This window comes from Crinia signifera, chromosome 19, assembly GCF_055691185.1.
Source record: "Crinia signifera chromosome 19, ASM5569118v1, whole genome shotgun sequence".
Lineage (NCBI taxonomy): Eukaryota > Metazoa > Chordata > Amphibia > Anura > Myobatrachidae > Crinia > Crinia signifera.
In genome coordinates, this window is record NC_139226.1 from 42,715,255 (window position 1) to 42,741,680 (window position 26,426).

Here is a 26,426-nt window from a genome sequence, read left to right on the forward strand (position 1 = left end):
ATCTCTTTTGGCGTCACGAACAGGATCCGGGTACATCAAGAGAGCGGCAACTCGGTGAAAGATGGAGCAACCACAGGGCGGAGACGTGGTGCAACAGGCAAACCCGCAAAACCAAGAACAACAGGAGGCCCAAGACATAACACCGCCTGCGGCCATAACCCTGCCATACTATTTCGGGGCCCCGTGGCTCCCGACCTACAGCGGAGATGACGATCAGCTGCCAAAAACCTCGTTCGCAGACTTCAAGCACAACCTCGAATCCACATATCGGATGTACCGGCCTGGCGAGCAGCAGAAAGTGGAAATCCTCATGGGACAACTAACGGGGTCGGCACGCAGAGAAGTGGCTTCATGGCCGTTGGCAGAAAGAAAAAGTGCCACGGACATGCTGAAGAAAATCTTCACCACATTTGAAACCACAACCATCCCTGAACTCAAGATGAAGTTGTATGCTCGCAAGCAGCGGCCAAATGAGTCTCTACGGGACTATGCCCTGAGTCTGCAGGAAACACTAAAGGCCATCATGGCAGTGGACCCGCAGGAAGTGCGGAATGCGGACGACGCCCTAACGATCCAATTCGTCGAAGGAGCATCCCAAGAAAATGTTAGGATCCAACTGCGACTGCTGAAGTCTCAAATGCCGGGCAAGACCTTCCGTGACTTTAAGACGGCTGCCCTCGCCATTGTCGGCAACCCCAAAGGAAGGGAGGAGGAATACCCGGAACTGATTGGCTTCAGGGAAGGAGCGAAATCAACAGGAGCCACCGCCAGCGGTACAGAAAAGGCGAAACAACCTCACGACTTGGCGGTACAGGGTGGCCAACAGTCCGATAAGGACGCGATGCAGACACTCCAGAAACAGATGGAGGGGTTAACCGTAGGAATGGCAGAGATGCAGAGGGAAATGCGCCGAATGGCGAACTCGCCGGCACCGAACCAGTCGGAGCCAAGATGGAGAACAGAAAGGCAAAGACCGTCTCGGAATAGGTGGGAACCACCCCGAGAGTACGGACGGCGACCCTCCGATCAGTTCGACAGCCAAGGGCGCCCGATATGCCGCCGATGCCAAGAGGCCGGGCATACAGAAAGGTATTGCGGACAGGAGGAACATTTAAACTCCAACACCCCGAGGTCGAGGGCCGGACCTCGGGGCGAACCCAGGGAATAGAAACAGACCCAAAGAAGTGGCGACCCAACTTCATCGGACAGTGCCCAATCGTGTCTGTGACGATCGAAGGGGTGGAGATCCCGGCCATGCTGGACACCGGTTCACAGATCACCACGATACAGCTATCCACTCTTCGACAGCACTGGGATGAAAGCCAGGTCGTCCTACCCCCCCCGTCGTGGCTACAGCTCATAGCCAGTAATGGTCTGGCCATACCCTGCGTAGGCTACTGGGAGACAGACATCAGAATTGGAAATACGCTACTGCCTAAACAAGGATGCCTGGTCACGGCCGTGAAAGGAGACGAGTTCGCCCCCATCATCCTCGGGATGAATGTACTGCATAGGTGCCCCGATGAGCTAGTGAACACGCTGAAGGCTGAGCTTACTAGGGGCGCGACGGCAAGGGACCAAGCCTTACAGAAGACTATTAAGGTGTTGCAGGGGCATCAACGGTTCGTGCCCAAGACGGGCGAAGTTGGTAAGGTCCGGTTGACGGACGGGAAGCCAGTCAAGCTCCAACCGAACTCGGAGACAATCCTATGGGGCAAGGCTCGGTGCGGGCCCAACGGGTGCGACTACGATGCACTGGTCGAAGCAGGGCCGATCCCGGCCCGGAGTGATGTCGTCGTGGCAAGTGCTCTTGTAACTGTAAAAGGGGGCCGTGTCCCCATCAGAGTGCTAAACCCCCACAGCCGAGTGGTGAAGATCTATCGCAACCAACCCCTGGCGACGCTACGGTGGACCACCTTCCAAGACGTGGTGCCCCCACTGTCCGTGGGCCAACAGAACAGCGTGCAAGCCGATCCAGACCAACCGCCTACTTGGTGGAAGGGCATCCAGGTGGGGGACGCCAGTACGCCCCCCGAAGAAAGGGAAGGGGTATTGGACGTAGTGCGAGAACAGGCCGCCGCATTCAGCAAACACCCGTCTGATATAGGTGTCGTAAGAGACATCTGTCATCGCATACCGACAGGGGGAGCTCATCCCGTGAAGGAACGGCATCGACCAGTGGCACCAGCCCTCTACCAACCGGTGCGCCAGATGTTGGAAGAGATGAAGTCCAGTGGGGTGATCCAAGAAAGCCATAGCCCGTGGGCGGCCCCGATGGTCCTAGTTCGTAAGAAGGATGGGCAACTGCGCTTCTGCGTGGATTACAGAAGGCTCAACAGTGTCACCCACAAAGACGCCTATCCACTCCCCCGGATAGAGGAGTCCCTGGTAGCCCTCAAAACCGCTAAGTATTTTTCCACACTGGACCTGACCAGCGGCTACTGGCAGGTCCGAGTGGCGGAAGAAGACAAGGAGAAGACGGCCTTTGTGACCCCCATGGGCCTCTACGAGTTCAACAGGATGCCGTTCGGTCTATGCAATGCTCCTGCAACCTTCCAGCGAGTGATGGAGCATTGCCTGGGCCACATGAATTTCGAGATCGTCTTGTTGTACTTGGACGACATCATCATATTCTCCGAGTCCTACAGTGGACACCTCCAGCATCTGAGGAAGGTCTTCCAACAACTCACCAAGTTCGGCCTCAAGTTGAAGCCAGAAAAATGCCACCTCTTGAAGCCAGAGGTCAAGTACCTGGGCCATGTGGTGAACGCTGAGGGGGTCACCCCTGACCCGGAGAAAATCAGAGCGGTACTGGAATGGCCCATACCCCAGACGGTGAAGGACATCCGGCGGTTCCTGGGGTTTGCGGGGTACTACAGGCGGTTCGTCCAAGATTTCGCAAGATTGGCCAGCCCGCTGGCTGAAGCGCTCCGTGGGGTCCCGAAGGAGGGATACCACAAGAAGATCCCCATAGACTGGACCGACGCCCGCCAACAGGCTTTCGATAGTCTCAAGCAGGCCCTGATTACAGCCCCACTACTAGCGTACCCCGACTACAGCCTCCCGTTCCGGCTCTACACGGACGCCAGCAAACAAGGCCTGGGAGCGATCCTGGCCCAGAGGCAAGGAGGCCAAGAAAGGGTCATCGCCTACGCCAGTCGCAGCCTCCGACCCACCGAAAGGAACGATGCCAACTACAGTGCCTTTAAGTTGGAGTTCTTGGCGTTGGTGTGGGCGGTGACCGAAAAGTTCCGAGACTACCTGGCAGCTACCCCGTTTGTAGCCGTCACCGACTGTAACCCCTTGGCCCATCAAGCCACCGCCCGCCTCGGCGCCCTGGAGCAAAGGTGGGCATCTCGGCTGGCAAATTACAACTATCAGATAGAGTACCGCAGCGGGCGTAGTAACGCCAACGCCGACGCCCTGTCCCGACTGCCGGCCACGGAGGAGGGGGAAGAAGAAGTGGACCCGAGGGAGACGGTGGAGCTGCCCCACTTCCCGGCACGGTCATCCCAGGTTGGCCGACAGCGGGCCAAGGCAACCACCATTGAACCCACCGCCCGTAGTGACGGCGAAGATTGGGCCCGATGGCAGCGGGAGTGCCCACACATTCAACGAGTCAAGAAACACCTGTCAGAGCAGTATGACCCTTCGCCGGATGAAAGGGACCAGGCCCCCGTCGAGTTCCAGCAGTTGTGGCGGCAGCGGGACCGCCTGGTGGTGCGGGACGGACTAGTCTATCGTAAATGCATTGACCCAAGGACCCACTTGGCTCGAGAACAACTCCTCCTGCCCCGAGCCGCCATTGACACTGTCCTACGGGCGTATCACGATGAGTCGGGGCACTTCGGGAGCAAGAAAACGGAAGCCACCCTGCGAAGTCGTTTTCACTGGCACAACCTGCGTCACGATGCCGAAACATGGTGTAAAAACTGCCTGGTCTGCGCGGGCCGGAGGCCAGCCACTACCACGGAGAGGGCACCCCTGCATCCCATACAAACCGGTAGCCCCTTGGAATTAGTGTCGCTCGACCATGTGAAGATGGAGCCCAGCCCCATGGGATATACCTACGCCCTGACCATAGTGGACCACTATACTAAGTTCGCGGTGGCAGTGCCAGTAAAGGACCTAACCGCCCGCACCACGGCCGAAATCTTCTGGAGGGCATTCGTTCGACCCTATGGGTTTCCACAGAAAATCCTGTCCGATCAAGGCCCGGCCTTCGAATCTCAGCTTTTCAAAGAACTTTGCGCTTACTACGGGTGCAACAAACTACGCACTACACCGTACCACCCCCAAGGAAACGGCGCCTGCGAACGTATGAACCAGACACTCATCCATATGCTCCGCGCCCTATCCCCGAATCAACGACCAGAGTGGCCCCGATTGTTGGCCGAACTGACCTTCCTTTATAACAACACGTGTCACACCTCGACAGGGTACACACCCTATTACCTGCTGTTCGGGAGGCCCGGGAGGCTACCAGCCGATATGCAACTCGACCTCCCTAATACCGAACCCCCAGTGGTGCCCCAGACCTCATGGGTGTACGAGCATCAGGACCGAATGAAAGAAGCTAGCCGAATTGTTCAACAACAGCGAGAGAACCTACACGATCGACAAAAGAGAGATTATGATCGAAACGCCCAGGCTTGTCCGTTGCCGGCGGGAAGCGTCATCCTTAAGAGGAACAACCGGCCCAGAAGTAAACTGGATCCCAAGTGGGAGTCGGACCCCTATGTGGTCATAACCGAACCCCGGTCGACAATAGCCGTGTACCAGATTTCGCGACTGGACGGTACCCATCCACACTGGGTCCACCGAAACCAGATCAAGCTCCGACCAAGACCGGAACCGGGATCAGAAATTACCGCAACGGATGAATGGGACGAAGAGCCCGATGGCGAAGAAACCTTCGTGCCTCCGTTGCCCACTGACCCTCTTGAGCTGCTAATGACGGTCGGCTGGCCAGTTGCGCCACCGTCAGCTCACTGTAGACAGCCAGTTGAAGTACCCGTACCTTGTGCAGCTGTGGAAGTGGTCCCCGAGCCTGAGCTAAGACGCTCCGAGAGGAGCACTCGGGGTACACTTCCCCGGCGATACCAGGATTAGATCTTTTTCTGCAACCTACTGTGTGTATATATTGTAGTCCGAAAAACACTGTTATTGTTACTGTTTTGGATGCATCTTAAGAATAAGGACAGATGTTGTTATGTTACGATGCGCGGGGACACGCATCCGAAAAAGCGAGGGTGAATGTGGTGCCCCAAGGGTTAATACCCGGGACGTTAGGGGTTAACAGATCCCCGCAGTTTCGCGCCCAAGTGAGTAGGACGGGCAGGAGGAGGAGGCAAGTGACGATAAAGTGAGGGGGAGGAGAGCAGGAAGCGGGCAGGACTCACGTGGAAGGAGCAGCACACGCTGGACGGAGAGCAACGTGGTGAAGGAGAAGGGAGACCCGACGGCGGCATCGCAGCCACAGCGGGACGGAGCTGAAGCCAGCCGCAGCAGTGAGGCAGCGCGTCAGGAGCCTTGCGACGCGTCACTGCCCAAGCGCCGACGAGAAGAAGAGACGCAGACCACGTGGGAGCGGAGGGAGAGAGACCGCACCGCCCGCCGCAGCAGCGCCGAGTGACGGACTGCAGCCACCGCTACCCCAGCCAGTGGTGGGAGAGCCGGAGGAACCGCTGAGTGGGGCAACGCTGCGCCTGCAGCGCCCCCACTAGTGAGCCCCGGTGAAGAGGGAGAAGACCCAGCCGAGACCCCCGCAGGGAGCTGAGACGCTGAGCGTGACGGGCGGGAGCCTGCAACTGGATCCTGAAACCAGGTACCCCCCTTCCGGCCAGCCAGGGCACAGCCACCCTTACCCTCGTGCTGCCACCCACCAACGCACTGCCCAGCGTCCACTAATTACTGCCCAGCGTCCACTAATCACTGCCCAGCACTGACCAAACGCTGCCCAGCCAGGCTACCCGGCACTTCTCCCCTGGAAAGAAAGAAGGGACAGCTTAATCGTATTAAACCCCCACTGTCCACTTGCCGTGCACTTAGAGACCCCAAAGGACCCGGATTCCCCCCTGTGGAGTCAATACTCCGATCCTGACTCACTTTCCTTTCCCCCAGTATAACATTGGATTCATTTGAACATAAGTGAGGGGACAGTGCCATCTTGTGGCCACCCTTGTAAACTGCACGCTAGGTGTAGAAAGGGAACACCTCTCCAGGACTCACCCTATACTTTCTTCTCTGGAACTCTCTGGGACATTGATATTCTTTCAGGGACTCAATACCAGGACGGACTGAGATATTACAGGCCACTTCGTTGCAGGTGACCCCCGGGGGAAATTGTATTGATACGTGTTATGTGATTTGATAAATGTTGATTGTCATTTTTATGTATTGCGAAGTTTAGTTGTAAGGTGAAGTGTATAGCGCACTTTGAGTTAATAGTACGGGCGTGGTGTGGCGATATATTAGTTACAATAAAGCGGGGGTGTTTCGCCCTCAACCACACCGGCCGGTATTCGTAACATAAGAAGTGCCTGGGGTCAGTCCGGACTTAGGGAAGTAAACCTATTCCGAATTAATACTGTTGCCAATACTGCCGGCCAGGTTGGAGTTGATTGATACTGTGTACTTAGGTTCAGTTGGTGTTCAGTAATAACTGCTAATTGAATAATTGTTGTGTACTGCTGTTTCTTTACGTCTGCACTATTACTGATAGAGAGGGTCAGTGGGTAACGTTTACCTTCAGCCTTCCAATAAATCTGAGTTAACCCAGCAGCAAGTGTCCCTTTCATTGAAAAGCCACCTTTTGCCCGCCCGGAGAACGAGAGACTCGACGAACCTGAAGTGCCCAGAGGACACAAGGTAAGAAGACGCATCTTTCCCTTACAAGTCGGCGCACCACACAATCACCATGTGGCGCTGCTGATTGGCTGCCTGGGTGCTGCACAGCTCAGTAATTATATGTTTCCCATGTCTGTGTTCCTCATTAGAGTACATCTAGTATATATATATATATATATACATATATATATATATATATATATATATATATTTGGAAAGGGTGTCATGGAGGGTGTTGAACAAACGGGATACTGTCATGGAGGGCCGTCCTCTCTCTGACAGCTAAGGTGTCTTTTCTGGGGGTATTAAGGGCTTTTTGTTTGGCACTCAACAAATCGGGCAGTCTGTATCCCCTGCAAACAAATTTGTCAATCATCTCATTGATTTCCTTTTCTGCATCACTCGGGTCATCGCAGATTCTGCGTGCCCTGAGGAATTGCGAGAAGGGCAGGCCTCTCTTAGTGGCCTCTGGGTGGGCACTAGTGGAATGCAACAGGGTGTTGCGATCTGTTGGTTTTTTGTACAGATTGGTGGAGATCTTGTTGTCACATAGCGTAATTTGGACATCGAGATAGTGAATGGAGCTATCGCTGATGTCATGGGTGAACTTAATCGTGGTATCTAAGTTGTTTATATAGGTGATGTGGTTTATAAGCTCTTCTTTGGTACCTGACCAGATCAACAAGAGGTCATCAATGTACCGTGTAAACAAAATAATTTTGTCAGAGATGGTTTTATCGTTAAAGAAGAATTCCTTTTCCATTTTGAACATATACCCATTGGCAAACGCAGGGGCTACGCAAGATCCCATCGCGCAGCCCCTGCGTTGCAGATACCATTTTTTGTCAAAAAGGAAATAATTCCTTGCCAGAGTCAGCGTGAGCAATTTTATAAACAGTTCAATATTGGGACCAGCATACATGGGGTTATTCTCAAGCAGGGATTTGACAGCCTCCATACCTTGCCATACATATTGAACTGTTTATAAAATTGCTCACGCTGACTCTGACAAGGAATTATTTCCTTTTTGACAAAAAATGGTATCTGCAACGCAGGGGCTGCGCGATGGGATCTTGCGTAGCCCCTGCGTTTGCCAATGGGTATATGTTCAAAATGGAAAAGGAATTCTTCTTTAACGATAAAACCATCTCTAACAAAATTATTTTGTTTACACGGTACATTGATGACCTCTTGTTGATCTGGTCAGGTACCAAAGAAGAGCTTATAAACCACATCACCTATATAAACAACTTAGATACCACGATTAAGTTCACCCATGACATCAGCGATAGCTCCATTCACTATCTCGATGTCCAAATTACGCTATGTGACAACAAGATCTCCACCAATCTGTACAAAAAACCGACAGATCGCAACACCCTGTTGCATTCCACTAGTGCCCACCCAGAGGCCACTAAGAGAGGCCTGCCCTTCTCGCAATTCCTCAGGGCACGCAGAATCTGCGATGACCCGAGTGATGCAGAAAAGGAAATCAATGAGATGATTGACAAATTTGTTTGCAGGGGATACAGACTGCCCGATTTGTTGAGTGCCAAACAAAAAGCCCTTAATACCCCCAGAAAAGACACCTTAGCTGTCAGAGAGAGGACGGCCCTCCATGACAGTATCCTGTTTGTTCAATCATTCAACAGCTCCTCACAAGCTATTACCAAAGCTGCCAAACAACTTTGGCCCATGGTAACTAGTGACACTGATCTTAAATGTTTCGCTCGCCACAAACTATTACCCAGTTACAAGAGGAACCGCAACCTCAAGGACTACTTGGTGCACAATGATATCTCTAAATTCAACACGACTGTCACACCTGGTTTCTTGCAACGCAAACCAGGTTGCTATAAATGCATTAACTGCACCACTTGTGGCTTCCTTGAGACAGGTGACTCCTTTAAACATCCCCATTCTGGCGAAACCATCATGATTAAGCATGTGTTGACATGCACGTCGACACATGTGGTCTACACCATCAGATGTCCCTGCAGCCTACTATACGTAGGTAAAACGACATGCCAGTTTAAGACCAGAATGGCGGGACACCGTTCTAGCATCAGAGCCTCCCTAGAGGGAAGGATACCCCCCAACGAACAACCCGTTCCTCGTCACTTTCGGGAACATAAACATAGCCTAGCGACACTAAGGTACAAGATCATTGATCAGATACCCCCAAGTCTCAGAGGTGGGGACCGCGATCTCTTACTACTTCAAAGAGAAGCTAGGTGGATCTACAGATTAAATACCGTACACCCTCTTGGCCTTAACGAATCTTGCAGTCTGCATTGTTTCCTGTAAATCCCCCCCGCCCGTGATTCCTCTTTGCACAGTATGTATGGGTTTCTGATTATACCCAGCTGTGTTTTCTATTACTGTTCCTCACACTTAACCGTTTTGCTGTATTGATGTTATTTGCATTTGGCTATTCATACCCAAGGATTGTGTATTGACACATTGGGCTCGTGGTCACACCCGTGACACTGTATTATATTTTGGGAACTCTTGGTTTTTAACCACTGATTCACTTATGCACTCTCTTATTGTTGACTACAGGTCGCCTAGCAACCCCAACGGAGGTCCGGACGCACCGGCTGGTGCGCGTCCCATGAGGGTGACGTCATGTGATCCGGGCTGACGGAGGGGTGCGGGCGCCCTGCACTGTGGTGTTGGTAAGTCTATATATGTATGCACTGTGTTACTGTCTTTGTGAGCTTGATAACGGTTGTAATAAACCGAAACGTTGCTGAAGACCTCCGTGTCTGCTGCCTTTATTTTACAAGTCCTGAGAGTGCCGGTTATCTACCCATCGTCTATATATATATATATATATATATATATATATATATACAGTGTGGACGGCCGGCACTTCTCCTCTTATAAGAATGTCTCAGGGCCAGGTGCCTTCAGCGGGGGAACAGCCGGTGGATGCCCCAAATATGCAATGGAGATAGCAGCGGCACTCAGGACTTCAATAAGAAAAAAGACTAGTAGCCAATAGCAGTGACGTTTCAGCCCTTTCAGGCTTTTATCAAAAAACAGCTTACATGATTACATGTTTATATATATATATATATATTTATATATATATATCTGTACTGTTACTGGCTACTTATCTGGCTGTGCAATCACCATGGGGCGCCGATGAATGGCTGCCTGGGTGCTGCACAGCTCAGTAATTATATGTTCCCCATGCCTGTGCTGTGTCCCTCATTACAGTACATCTAGTATATATATATATATATATATATATATATATATATATATATATATCTGTACTGTTACTGGCTACCTATCTGGCTGTGCAATCACCATGTGGCGCCGATGAATGGCTGCCGGGGTACTGCACAGCTCGGTAAATATGTTCCCCATGTTCGTGTCCCTTATTAGAATGCGTCTTGTGCATATCTGTATGTGTGATGCACATCTGTACTTCCATTGTTGCCTGTTCCTTGTACTGATAACCCTTTGTATTGCAGTATGTGCATTGTTATTTTTAATGTCTGTAAAGTGCCTTGAGTCCTGTTGGAGAGAGTGCGCTATATAAATAAAACTTACTTACTTACTAGAACCTAGAGACTAATTCAGGTTGGCTTGGCAAGCTGCAAGCATTGCAGCTTACCAAACGCCTGTGACGCCGCTTGTCCGAATGCCCGACGGAGAGGGCAGCTGACATCCTGTTACATCAGCTGCTCGCCCCAGGCAGGCCTCAGCCCGCCCGCATACCCATAAGATGCCCATAAAGTGCTGGGTGAGCCTCATTCCCGCTGCCATCCTCCCCCAACCCGCCCTGATGCTTGCATATGGCCCAGCAACTATGCAGTCACCAATGCCATTTCCAACGAGGGGCTGCACATGCGCAGTCCCCCCAAAATTGGGAAGGGGCCGAACTGGCTATATTGTGAGTCAACCAGAATCACACCCACTTTTGCTGAAGCGGCGCTGTATCTCATTGCAGTATTTGCTGATAAATTGCGTTTCCCAGTTGTGCATGTGTAGTGAACGGTTTCTTCATTGCTGGAAAGTGGTTTTGCGCTGTCAGATACATGATGGATTCCTTCAGATCAGTGCAAAGAGCTGGTGTACAATTGCTTCATGCAGAAAGGTGAGCATGCTTCAGAAATGTTATCACAGGATGAAGGCGGTGTACGGAGAGTACCGTCTCGCACGGTGCACCATATTCCAGGCAGGGCCATGATTTTGGCTGTGGAGGATCTCGTTCTTCAGAATCATCAGATCATCACAAGTGAAATTGCTGCTGCACTGCCGATAAGCAAGGGAAGCAATGCACAAAAGGCTTGGTTATGGCAAAGGTTGTGCTCAACGGGTGCCCAAGCATCTGTAAGAGAATCAGAAGTTGGCGAGAACGGGTGTTTTCTTGACCCATCTGTTTCAGTATGCGGAGCTAGGAACGAATTTCATTGCCAGTTGTACCATGTTATGAAACTTGTCACCACTTCGACTCTGCCTCCAAACGGATGAGCATGAAGTGAGGTCATCTCAGCTCCCAGGGTCCAAAAAAGCAAACTCTAGCCAGAAAGCCGGAAAAGTGATACTCAGTTTCTTTTTCGACTAAGAAGGACCTCTACTCATTGGCTGGAATGGCTTGGAATAGTTAACATTATACGGTACTGCAAGATGTCGCTGAGGCTGAAACGGGCCATCAAAAACAAGCACTAGAAAGGGAGAGTGCTGCTCCAGGACAACACTAGGCCACATGCGATCTGTTGGCAACATTTTGATGGGAGGTCCTGAAACATCCCCCATACAGCCCCAATATTTCCCCTTATGACTCCCATATCTTCGACCCCTTAAAAAAATCCCTGAAAGGTCACCTGTGACAAGGAAGTGCAGGACACCATGGAAAACCAGATCCGTCAGCAACCCCGGAGTTTCTACAGTGAAGCCATCTGCTCCCTTCTTAAGCGTGGTTATGATAGGTGTGACGTCGTTGCAGCATGTCAAGGTTTAAGCAGGAATGGGGTGGCACCGGTTAGTATTCTTGCAAACAGGGGCGTGTCATCTCATTTTCTGGGAGTGCCGCAGCCAGTGGGCCAGATGCATTAAGTTTCAAAAGTGATAAAATGGAGAGTGATAAACAGCCAGCCAATCAGCTCCTACCTGACATGTCACAGACTGTGTTTTAAAATTTTTAGACAGGAGCTGATTGGTTGGTTGCTTATCACTCTCCATTTTATCACTTTTGAAGCATAGTGCATCTGGCCCCAAGTCTGTGACTTCAAACACTGAATATTTACTGTCCTAGGCTACAAATATGAGAGACAGTCACCTGAGGGTTAGTTGGATGCCTGATGTTCTTGCAGGTGGGTCACACAAGCATGCCAGAGGTACCTATTAGACAAGACACCTCCTGTAGAATTAGCATATTTGCATATCCAAAGATGCAGCTGCTGAGTTTATTGCGACCTCCTCTCAATCACCCCTACTGAATTGAAAAATGTTGTGTGTGTTGGCCAACAATACAGTCATACTTATTATTATTAATAATAATAATAATAATAATAATGATATTAATATAGCACTTTTCTCCCAATAGGACTCAAAGTGCTTTACCGTTGTCTTTACAGCTCAAAATATAAAACAAGCTTAACAGTAGATATCAGTAAAATGCTTGAGTAAATAGAGTCTTTAGTCTATTTTTAAAGGATTCTACAGTGGGGGCTTCTCGCACTGTGTGCGAGAAAGAGAGTTCCATAAAGTTGGAGCAACAAAGTTGAAAGCTCGACCCCCAGATGAATTCAGGGAGATTCTACGTATTGTTAGTAGTCCTTCTTCAACGGATCGAAGTAATCAAGTAGGACAGTAAGGAATCAGAAGCTTCTGCAGGTACCTTGGGTCCTGGTCATGTGGGGCCTTGAAAGTGAGTAAGCTAATCTTGAAAACGATTCACCATCTTACAGGTAGCCAGTGAAGGGAGTAGAGAATGGGAGTTATTTGGCAGGAGCGGGGCTGGTTAGTTAATAGTCTGGCGGCTGCATTTTGTACCAGCTGCAAGCAGTGCAATTCTTTTGATGGGAGACCCAGGTAGAGAGCATTGCAGTAGTCTAGGCGTGATGATATACAGTAAATACATATGGATAGTGGTAGATGCTCAATTAGGGTTAATACTGAGTAAGTAAAAAAATACATTGTTTCCCCCAGCTCACTTAATAGTATTAGTAACCAATCTTGAACACTACGTGATAATAGAATTCAGAGATATTGGTTACATATACCTGCGCAGGTGTATGATATGCCCCCAAGCCACATCAAGGCTTCTCTGTATATTAGGGGTCCCTAGCACTATATCTAGGTGCAGGGTGTGGCACCCCAAAAACTATCATAAGCTAGAAAGCCCAGTGCGGCACACCAGTGAGATACTATAGTGTTAATGAATATTAGTGATAAGAAGCCGAAGCTATGTATATAGAGAGAGAGAAAAAAAATGGTTAAATGTGATGATATAAATGCATGTATGACTTTAGGCAGGTCTTCTGAGGAAATTAAGTGCTTGATGTTGGCTATATTCCTTAGATGAAAGAATGAGGATTTGATTGTGGCTGACACCTGATGTTTATGTGTCAGGCCACTATCCAGGACAACACAAAGATTCCGCACATTTGTATGCTTGTCTCCTCTCTGCAGCTTTTATGGGGTGGGGCTTACCATTATTCAGCTCCGCACCCATTCAGCCGCACCCCAATTCCGGTAAATGCCTTGATTCGCAGCTCTACTGGGAGGGGGTGGTACTAAACGATGCAATTTACATAATCTAAGCCACAAGCCTTGGGACCCTCCTGGCCATTCTAAGTATGTACAAAGTGCATTACTGTGGCTAGACTGCCTTCAGCAAGGACACATCGACCAGGTCCTTCCATCAGAAGAACATTTTACCATTATAGTCACTGCCATCTTGCCATACCAATCCAAGTACACTCCTGTACAAACAAACAGGCATAAATGCTCAAAACAAGAGGATTATATCACAAAAAATTGAAAAATAAAAAGGTCTTTCTTTAAGGGGTTGGATTCCATCTGTCCTTAGGTGTTCTGTTTTTTGCAGGTTTCTAAAAGGCTCTTTTACTGTTTATTATATTCTATCCATTATTTGGCTGCAGATTTTCATGTGAAAACAAACTTGAAAATTAAATTAATTTTATTTTTGAACAGTGCAACGAGAATCTAATAAAGGTCAGATATTCTTGCAGAGTCTCTGTTCTCTGCATAACGTTGGGCCTAATTCAGATGCGGTCACAACTGCGTTGGTGTCACAACTGAGCGATTATCATCAGACTGAGCATGTGTTATGTCACGTGTGATAAGAAGAGGCCATTTTGTGAATGGTAATGGCAGTGATGTAACTATTTGTACCACTCAAAAATGTATATAACACATGTAACTGTGACAGGGAAGGTGGCCCCCTTCAGCTCTGGACCCCATAGCAGCTGCACTCCCTGCGCCAATGGTAACTACACCCCTGTATATAACACATGTAACAGGGAAGGTGGCCTCTCTCAGCTCTGGGCCCCATAGCAGCTGCACTCCCTGCACCTATGGTAGCTACACCCCTGTATATAACACATGTAACTGTGACAGGGAAGGTGGCTCCTATCAGATCTGGGCCCCCATAGCAGCTGCACTCCCTACACCTATAGTACTTACACCCTTGTATATAACACATGTAAGTGTGACAGGGAAGGTGGCCCCTCTTCGCTCTGGGCCCCATAGCAGCTGCACTCCCTACACCTATAGTACTTACACCCTTGTATATAACACATGTAAGTGTGACAGGGAAGGTGGCCCCTCTCAGCTCTGGGTCCATAGTAGCTGCACTGCCTGCACCTATGGTAGCTACACCCCTGTATATAACACATTTAACTGTGACAGGGAAGGTGGCCCCTCTCAGCTCTGGGCCCCATAACAGCTGCACTCCCTGCACCTATGGTAGCTACACCCCTGTATATAACACATGTAACTGTGACAGGGAAGGTGGCTCCTATCAGATCTGGGCCCCAATAGCAGCTGCACCCCCTGCACCTATGGTAGCTACACCCCTGTATATAACACATGTAACTGTTACAGGGAAGGTGGCCCCACACAGGTCTGGGCCCCATAGCAGCTGCACTCCCTGCACCTATGTTAGGTATGCCTTTGAATATAACAACTGTAACTGTGACAGGGAAGGGACCCCCCGCTGCCGCCGCCAGCTTTGCAGCGCCGCAGGACAGGTACCCGGGCGGCAGACACCGGGGCGCCCCCACCCCGACTTGCCTGAGGCGCTCTGGTGCCTTGCACCGGCCCTGGTGTTAGCACTATACTTGCTGAATACATAGTGAAATGCTAAGATGGGAATTACAGCCATGGGACATCTTCAGGCCTCTACCAGATGAGATAAGATATCACAATAGATAAGATTTACGCTTAAATGAACAAAATGTCCTTCTTATGGTCTTACCACATTGGAAAATAAAAACATGTTTTCCCTGCTGGCTGTTCAATTTAGTACACAGTTCTTCCCGTAAACCTTTATAACTTCTTTTAGGACTGTCCATTCATATTAGTTGGGATAAGTGAGTTCCTTTGGGAGAAACCAGGCTACAGCTATTTTCAGATGTTTCATTTGGATGGAGTCTTCTTTACATTAAATGACAGAAAGAGAGCAAGGGATGGAAATGGGTTTCCTCAGCTGTGTCAAAGATATTGTTGTGGAAATCTTATGATGTGCATCTGAAATTTACTTCTGTGTGTGTGATACATTGTGCACCACTGCCCGCAGGGGAGGGGGACTGCCTTGGGGAGGGAGACGGTGGGGTACTACGCTACTGCCCGGGGGGGCTGTGTGCGCTATACTGACCGGGGGTGTGTGCGCTACTGCCCCGGGGCCCGGGGGTGCGCACGCTATACTGCACGGGGAGGGGGGGTGTGCTACTGCCCAGGGGGTAGGGGGTTGGGCGCACGCTACTGCCCGGGGGGGGTTCTTACCAGTCACCCACCGCCGCACAGCCAGAATCAAGTCGGCTCGTCAGAAAGAAGGGCATCATGGCCCTAAACAAATATGGCTGCCTCATACTACAGTAGTATGACCAACGCCAGCCCTGATAGTAGCGGCCCGGTTAGCACTGACGGCGGCCCAGCCAGGTAGAAATCTGGACCAGCCCACCGGGAAATGACCCGGTTTCCCGGCAGACCAATCCGCCGCTGGTGGGCCCCATAACAACATAATGAAGGGACCACTGAGCCAATGCTTCTTGGGAAATACCTGTCCGCAGGAGTTATTCATTTTGTGCCCTATAATAGTGCCCTATTTTGTTTTCAGAACCATAGTAGTTTCCTCGTTCATATTGTAGGGCTGCCAGTACACTTTATGCCACACTGTATCCCCAATTCATATTATACCGTGTCCCAAATCATACTGTGCTCATTACATTACACTCCAGTTGAAATTATGGCACATTTCAGTGCCCCAGTTTGTATTGTGCTGTATTATATGGAATCCATTTCATATTGTGCAACATTTCAGTGCCGCAGTTCTTATTAGAGATGTGACCAAGTCCCCATGGTTTGGTTCTAATTTGTTAACAAAACAGCCCCACATGTTTGGGTTTTGTAATTTTTTTTTTAAGGTAAAAATTGCTAAAATAATTTGGGACTTTTTTTTATCCCTACAGTATTATAACCTCAAGAACATTCATGTCCACTTAATTTTGACAATCTCGCAGCTCATAATAATGTTTTTTGCTAATATTGGCCACAGGCTGTAGCGAGCTCACTAGTTGCTAAGTTACAGAGCAGCGGCACAAACACAAGGCAGTTGATATGCACATCTATAGCACATAGGGGGTTATTCTAGTCCATTCTTTCTGACAAAATCCTTCTTAGATGGACAAAACCATGTGCACTGCGGGTGGGGCAGATGTAACTTGTGCAGAGAGAATTAGATTTGGGTGGGGTTTTTCTTCAAAGTGAGATCTACATTGAAGTGTAAAATCATGCAGTCAGTATTTTCCCTGCACAGAAACAAAATAACTCACCCAAATCTAATTCTCTCTGCACATGTTACATCTGCCCCCCTGCAGTGCACATGGTTTTGTCCATCTAAGAAGGATTTTGTCAGAAAGAATGAACTAGAATAAACCCCATAGTATCTGTCACGCTTTTTTTTACTAAAATGGGAAATCTATTGAAGATGGGATGTTGCCATGGGCAACCAATCAGATTATATCTATTATCTTGTAGATGGTGCTAAATATATAAGAAGTAGAATCTGATTGGTTGTCCATAGCAATATCCCATTTTCAATTGAACTCACATCTTAGTAAATAAACCCCTATGACTCACAGTGCTTAAATATTATTAATGCAGTGACATGGCCGGCTCCCCTCACCCTGCATCCTCCGCTTCCCTTACACTAATGCTTATATTATTAATGTGGTAACATGGCCTTGAAGTTGGGTGGTATACGGCATTACGACATGCAGCCACTTCATTTTTGCTGACATGGGCGGCACTCACAGTTCTTGTCATCACAAATCAACACAAGGACACAGTGGTCACTTGTCACATCAACGTTTACGCTTTTGTTAAACTTTTGTCAGGATTAATAGAAGTATGTAACAAAACTTACCCATTGTATATAGCACCCCCATCACTGTGAATGAAGCACCACCCGTCTGGTCCTAGAGACATCATCACCCGGCAATGCATGCTCCCTTGCATGCACGGATTTGTTAGCAGTAGCCTAGCAACTCTAAACATCTTGCATGCACTGAAATACAATGTAGCACAGCAAAGGATGACTGCATGTTTGATACAAACAGAAAGAAACATGAATCAATGCAGCAAAGGAGCAATCAGAATCCGGTAAATAAATACAATAATACATATTGCTATATCTGACCAGAGATCGTTCACACAAAGGCTGAATAAATGCAGATTTGAACATTTTTCTTTTTCAAATAGCATCCTTCGCATTCAATACATGTTTTTCAGCATTTAATTTTTGATTCAAAGAAGTGGACTGACTGTTTTGTAACATCTCTTTTAGTGTTGCGACGTGGCATTTTTCACAATCATCGTCTGCTGAGAATTTCCATGCAGTCGTTTTTTAAGGGTCCCGGCTTTATGTAGGGTGTTCCAGTGCTGTCCCATTAATTTCACTCAGTTCTGCCAATGCAACAGCAGTAACATGGGATCAGATAGTGTGGGGTATTCAATCTGTGCTGATATTCCCGACGACAGCTTTTTTTCCCCCCAACATATTAAAAAACAAGGTCCATTCATTTTACATAACCAACCAGACATTTATTAATTCATCTTTATTATATTTTGTATAAGGGTGAGATGTAAGTACTCATTCTTGGGTATGCATGCCACAGCTGTTGCTGTGATTTTTATCCTATGGGATCTGCTTTCCAGTGAGATTCTTCCCAAATAGAGGACTGACCCTTCCCGTAATAATGTAAATCCCTCCCACCACATCTTGTCTCAGCAGCTACACTGTGGCTGTGTCAGTGTTTCTTTGCCTGGACGTATTGTACCAAGGATTTTCTCTTTTCACATACTACTTTTCTCCCATGGAAAAAGAGGCATTTATTAACAAAATATACATGAATAAATGTGAATAAGAGCTGTCCTTTGTGATGTGAAAACGTCCGAGTTTATGACCCAGGATGTCTACTGGGTATGCATGGCCATTGGCCAACCACAGGGGCATACTTGCCAAACATAAATGTCTCCTCTCCGGAGGAATCAGGAGTGGAGACTCGCTGTGGCATTTCTCGGGGTGGGGCCGGAGATTGAAATGATCAAGCCCCCATTACTGTAAATGCCGCAAATCGCGGCTCTTTGGGGAGGGGCTAAAATGACATTATTTGTCAAGTCATTTGAGCCCTGCTCCCATCCCCAAAGAGCCGTGAATGCTGGTATTTGACTGGCTGTGGAGGGGGCTGAAGGGGGGCCCATATGAATGCGGGAGGCTTGCCTAACCTTTCGGAGGGTAAGGGGGGAGGACCCCATTTTCAGAAGTCTCCCGGCCATTCCGGACAAAATTTGCATATTTCGTTGAAGAAGGAGTGTTCAGCTGTACAGATTCCAGTCTTCCTGTTCTCTGGGGAGGCTTCATGCCCTATCCCAAGATGGCCACAGAGCTCTCTAATGAGCATGTGCAGGGATCATCTTGATCTACTGTATACTGTGTAAAACTATTAAAGTGTCACAGTAGAAAACTCATGTCTTCCACTTAGTTACAGAGAATATTGCGATTACATGCAGTCCACACTGATTCCAGTGTTCTAGCACCACTCCCCAGTGCCTACACTCACTGGCTGGTGAGATGTGGGACAGCCTGCTCCGCTGAAGCTTCACTTCATGAGAACCAGTGTCTGTTATCTAGCAATAAACCAATACCACTGAGTAAGTAATTGGGCTATGCAAAGTCTGAGTCCTCCATGGGAGTGTGCCCATATGACTGATTCAGGCCTGTTCACTAGGCTGCGTATACTTGCAGCCCACGAACAAGTCAGCGCCGCCCGCTGCCGCGCCAAACGCCAGCCTCCACATCATGGGGGCTGTTCGAGAACACATCCTCACTTCTGCAGCCGAAGGGGAGAGAAATCATATGACTAAACTAACTTTTCTGAATAGGCCCCATAATTCCAGCTAGGGAGCTTCAACCTCTGAATGAGGACAAGCCAAGTGATAAACAGCCAGCCAATCAGCTTCTACCTACCATGTCACAGACTGTGTTTGAAAAATGTCAGACAGGACCTGATTGGTTGGTTGGTTGTTTATCACATTCAATTTTATCACTTTTGAAGCTTAGTGCATCCGGCCCAAAGTCTGTTGCTGTCACTGCTTTAGTAATAACCAGCCCGCGCTGCTTATTCATTGTAGGGGGTAGGGAGATATATACTTTCATTATTTTATTGCTGTAATAACAAACCCAGTAACAGTACAGCAGCTACTATCGCCAGGATTATGATGATGACCATCATATCCCATAGTGCATCACTGCTCCATTCCAATCTCTCTGCCTTCTTTTAAATTGCTTGTATCTTAAGCTACTCTAAATGATATCCTTAATGCACAATATTATTTGACTTTCTTCTCATTTGATAGTATCTGCCAGCCAAACTCGATTATTTTCAATAAATAAGTATTTTACTATGTAATGTATGTGAAATCATTTAGGGAGAACATCTAAAATATATATATCTATTACATCTCTTCTGTAAACCCAGGACAACAATTTGAAAGGCTTTAGTAGTGAAAAAAACGCACCGGCTGCAAAAAGAGAATCGCCCGAAGTGAATTCTGAAAGAGTTTGGTGACCTGTACTAACGTATTCAGAGAACATTACTTGGAAATCGCTGTATTAGGAGACAGAGTTTTTGCCAGGAATTCGTGACCCCTAGAAAAGTGTCAAATATTTTATTTCACAACAGAGATGGCTTTCGAAAAGGATGCCAGGAAATAAATTATTCATAGCAAACAAAAAATCCCATAATATAGAAATATCGCTCTCCTTTGCTAAATAAATGCATTGATAAAAAAAAACACTATAGCGCTTAAAAGGCTTTTAGAAAGCAAGGAGTTATTTGTTCCTGTCCAATGTATGAGACGTCGTTCGTTACATTCAGTCTGAAAAGATTAAACATTTGACCTGTCCACAATAAGAGGCTTTTTATAGATTACGTACTGTTTATTTGATGTTTGGCTTTTAGCATTTTATTACGAATTCCTATCCGTGTAATCTGCTTTATAGAAGCAGCGGGTTCTTGAGTAACTGCATTGTTCTCCAGTCGAAATGAAGGCAGGTAATTGTGTGTACTTGGCAGCTTACATCAAATTTGTTAGGTTGAATTGCTCCTTAATGTTTGGGGTGCGAAAGGCTTACACCGAATAAGTTGTGTTATTAACTTTAAATAAGGACTTCAATAACGCATCTGTGAGTTGCACCATAAAAGTAAAATAAAATGGCAAACTTATAATAGGGTCATATAAGTCCAGCAATGTCTTCTGTGAACTCCAGGTTTCTTTGGAATATGGAATTATAAGCCATGACAAAGCCAAGCTTGCTCATTGTACTCTAAGAAGCTCTGTTATGAACATCAGGTTCCGCAAGCATATTAAAACATCCATCTAAAAGATCACTTGTGTTCTCTCAGATGTTATTTTATGTGTTTTATATTTTCTAGTTATCTGGCAGCATTTTTTAATTCACAAGGTTCTGTTTTACAAACCCTAAAATTTTGCGGTATGTTATCTTGTCGCTATGGGCCTGGTGCAGAATTGTACACAAACTTAATAGCTTAGGTACATTTTCGCTGTTTGGGGGTCTGCACGTGGGTGCTGGGTGAACTTTCGCAGTCCACCCTTAGCCGCAGCATGATCTATATGCTGCAGTGTTTGGGGTATGGAGCCGGGGAGGTAACCAGGCCGATACTACAAAAGAAAACGAGGTCACCCCTGTTTTGTAAGTGTGCAGAGACCAGGGCCTGCTGTGTCGGATGCAGACGTCTTAGACCCAGTAGAGGGGGTCTAACGGTCTGAGTCAGCTCTGTAGACTGACTGAGGCAAGCACTCGAATGGCAAATGCTGTCAGGAGGCATCTATTTCCTTATTGCACCTCCTACAGCAGGGGTCTTCAACCTTTAAGACAGCGTGGGCCACCTAAAAAAATCCAGTGAAGCCCGAGGGCCACTAAAATCGCCTACAGAATTTCGGACAGCTCCATAGAATCACAGCTCCCCTATAACGTCAGCACAGTCCTTCATAGATAGTTGGCACAGCCGCCCATACTCAGCACATAACCCCACACACACACACCCTAATAGTTATCAGCAGCCAATTTGGGTTCCAGTGCAAACAGTAAAATATGTGCCCCCCCCCCATATATAATGTGATATTAAATAAATTGCACGCGCCGTAGGCGTGCTCCCAAAAATGGGTGTGACCTAATTATAAGGGGCGTGGTCTAATTATAACGAGTGTGAACTAGCAGGAAAACAATTACCTGACACCTCTTTTGCAACCTGCATGACCAGACATTTGTTACCGCAGAAATGGTCATTGTCCTCACACGCTTAAGTTGACTGAAGGCTGTACAATGACATATAAACATGAAGGCCCACACAGTGAAATAGTATGCCTCACAGATCAAACCCAAACAATGAAAGGCTACTTGAATCAATATACACTGTTACACTGTTTATCCGTAATGCCCATTACACATTGTGCATCACACCATAGTGTCCATTAGACATTATGCCACACACCGTAATACCTGTTGTACATTATGTCATACACCATAATGCCCATTACACATTATGCCGCACCGTGATGCCCATTACACATTAATCCACACAAAATTATGCCCATTGCACATTATGCCCCACACTGATGCCCATTATGCCACAGACCATAATGCCAGCAGTACTCCTGCTTATACATATGATGCCCCAGCAGTGCCCCTCACCTAATGCCCCAGCAGTGCCCCTCACACACAATGCCCCAGCAGTGCCCCTCACACACAATGCCCCAGCAGTGCCCCTCACACACAATGCCCCAGCAGTGCCCCTCACACACAATGCCCCAGCAGTGCCCCTCACACACAATGCCCCAGCAGTGCCCCTCACACACAATGCCCCAGCAGTGCCCCTCACACAATGCCCCAGCAGTGCCCCTCACACAATGCCCCAGCAGTGCCCCTCACACAATGCCCCAGCAGTGCCCCTCACACACAATGCCCCAGCAGTGCCCCTCACACACAATGCCCCCAGTAATGCCCCACACACAATGCCCCCAGTAATGCCTGCAGCTTTGCCAGGTCCCCTGCTCCCGGCCAGATGTACCTCCTCATCTTGCAGCTATGACGGGTCACCTGCTTCCACCATCCATGCCTCCTCCTGCAGTTTCGCCGGATCCCCTCCGCCAGCTGTGCCTCCTCCTCCTGCAGTTCCAGTGCCGGGTTCCCTGCTCCCGCCAGCTGCGTCTCCTCCTCCCGCAGCTTCGCCGGGTCCCAACTTCCCAGCTCGTGACCAGACGTGCCTCCTCCTCCCTCAGCCGCGCTGGATCCACTCCTCTGCCCTGCCTGTAGTCAATGGAAATCGGGTAGGCGGCACCCAAGGGGACTCCATTACACTGCCTCCCTCGGCAGCATTTTCTTTTACTTAAAAAAAAAAAAAATCCTGTGCATGGCGGGCCGGCGGGCAGGGGGCCACTGAGATCAGCTCCGCGGGCCACTCGTGGCCCTTGGGCCATGGGTTGAAGACCCCTGTCCTACAGCATCTGTTGTATGGTATTGCACAGCCACTTCCAAATGCAATAAAATCCAAATTGGAACCAGGCCCTGTATTTGGCATAGATATGTGCTTTGGAAGGGGTGCATATGACATACCCACATCCCCCACATAGCCAAAACCCCAAAACAGAAAGCTTACCTCCCTCTGCCTGGGTGGCGGCCGGTGACATGACGATACCGGATTGAAGTGCCAATGGATGACGATGCTGCTCTGCCCCGCCCACAGGTACACTGCAGACACAGATCCCTGTGGTTACAGTCAGTGCAGGGTCTACAGTCATAGATACCTAAGGCCTGTTATGGAACACACCCCATTAAGCATGTCCACTCAGTTGATATTTGGTAATGCGTTATATTAACATAACCTACAGTACAATAATTGACATAGAATTCATAGAAACTTAATTTATATATGCCACTCATAACTTTGAATATGCTCCCTAGCCCTAATTAGGTCTATACTGGCCACATACTGTACCTTCTTAAAGTGGGCTCTACTATCATGGAGATTGACCTCCCTTGGAACGAGGAGTTGCAAGATACTGTAGTAAAATGCAAAGCAATCATATTAACTTTCCCTGTCTACAGACAACTGAATAATGGATACGATATGAATTATGATAATCACAGGTACCATAGCAATGCTGTTGCTTTTGTAATACATCCAAGGTCAGTGTTTAAACATCATTTACTTTCAGATGGAGCTGGGTATTTATGGATCCTAACTAAAAATGAACAAGTGCTACTGTAGCTCAACTTTGAGATCCAGGAACAAAGACCCAGGGAAGCATTGTCCAATGTTTTTACTATTAGACTATTAAGTAAATACAAATTCTATTAAATAAGAGAATCGCTATTTCTGTACAAGACAGTGACCACTAAGCAGCAACTATATTCTCCATTTGGCCTATGCCCTGGTTGGCGTTCATGTTCATGTCGTCCTTGTTACAGCTCAGTTTGCTTCTGCTCTTTAACCCCTACAAATATTACGGATTATACAAATTTATACTGTATGTGTCTGTGCCATTATGCATATGATCACAATTTTGGTAACACATGATTACAGTTCTTCACCTCCATTGGTTCACCCATTCATTCTCCTGTCCCGATTCTAAAAGTGCAAGTGGACATACTGTTATAAGCGTTCAATCCATAACAATATGCATGTCGGGGCTTGTCTCAATGTCTCCCAACTGCCATAGACTTCCCAACCTTCCTGCCTCTTTCACCACCACATTATATTGGTCTCATCTTCCTAGCACCCTGCAGGGCCTTCATGCAGTGGAAGCATGCAGTACTACCCCACAACTGGTGTCACCCATAGGCAAGTATGCCTAGTGGGTAAACCACCACTGATCTTACCCCTAACAGATATATGGGGGCAATTCCTGTATCGGCGATGAGTGTGACTGTGCTAATTACTGATAATTGCAGCAACAATTCATATTTTTCTTGTATGATGTTCATGGCTGTGAGGTGTTTGGACTAGAGATGTACGGAAATCCATATCCACACAAAGTTTGTGGTTCCAAACCAAAACCTGGTTCGGATTTCCCAAGATGTGATTGAAAAAATGATATGATTTTTCACAGTTTTGATCAATTTTTAATGGTACTTGTTTCCTAGCACGGCGCCAGTGATACAAATTGTATCCATCGGGTCCTAAAAAAACGCGGTGATCGCATCGCATGCAACCAAATCGCATGCGATGCGATCGACGCAGTTTTTACATTGGAATCAATGTAAAATGGTCCCTTAGACCCGATTTTACATTGGCCCCAATGTTAAATGCCCCCCAAACCGCAATTTTCACTGTATCCCCACCCTCATGGGTCAAATGCCCCCTTTGTTAACTCCACCCCACGATGAACGCCAACCTGAAGCGTGGCGAGCGCAGCGAGCCCGCGAGGGGCGGCGGTATGTGTCCTCCGACCTTTTCATACCCCCACTATCCACGTCGGCGTGGAGTTGATTCTATATAGTGTGGTGAGCGCAGCAAGCCCCGCGAGGGGACGCGCATTACTTCACAGGTATTACGCGCCACCTCGCTGGGCTCGCTGCGCTCGCCGCGCTTTGGGCTCAGTGGCTCGCTGCGCTCGCCACACTATATAAAATCAACTCCACACCGACATGGATAGTAGCATGAAAAGGTCGGATGCGTACCGCCGCCCCTCGCGGGCTCGCTGCACTCGCCACGCTTTGGGTTAGCGTTCATCGTGGGGTGTCATTAACAAAGGGGGGGCATTTTACATACAAATTACCCATCAGGGTGGGTATACAATCACAAATCGGGTCCTTTGGGCCATTTAATAATGGCATACAATGGACCCGATTTTTTAATTGTCGGGGAAAAGGCTAAAAATAGCCCTAAAATCGCGTCGGTCGCGTCCATCGCATACCTTAACTTAAGGTATGCAATGACCCACGACGGGCGCCATGCTAGGAAACAAGTACCTTTTTAACAATGATTATTGATTCATTTAATTTTTTTAAATCGATTTTTAAGCAAACCAAAACTGAATCCGAAGCACTTGATGGTGTTTTTGTCAAAACCTAGGCCAAACCATGATGGTAAATTAGAATTCAAACCAAAACACAAGGTCCATGCAAATCTCTACTTTGGACTATTGGTCCAGCAGCTATCACCCCTAATAGAATTACTCCCATAAAATGAACCACCAGGAAACGAGTCTAAACCGGCTAGATATTTGATGACACATATTTGGTCTGTGGCCAAGTAAATAATAGCTTTACTCAAGACTTATTTTTACAGTTGCCAACCTGAAGGACAAAATGACAACAGATAATTGTTTAATCCATTCTACTTGGGACTTCTGGCAATCTTTGTGCTGGGGATACTGTATAAACAAGCTAAAGGTAAAGGTGGCAGCCATAATAATTGAAGATTTTTTTTTTGTTACTGCTGCAAGTCCATAATGTATTTTTTTTCCATTTCTTTGTTAGGTATATTTTTTTGCTTTCATGTCTTATATTTGAAAATGATGGAGCAACTAATGTACAGATGGAGCGCCTCTCATTCAATGCTGGGAATTGCCAGAATGCCCCCCACTGGCGATTACCGGCGAAGAGGCCCTCCATCTAACTGGGACTTGCCTCCCACGCACAAGCGTCCCAGTCACTCAGTGATGGGGAGCGGAAACTGTGCCCGTCTTCGCTTTAGGGAGATGGGCAGGGTGCTGGGGGGTGCGGGGAGGCAGTGGAGTGCTCCGTCAGAATGGCATAGATGAATAGTAATTTGTTAAGCGCTCTC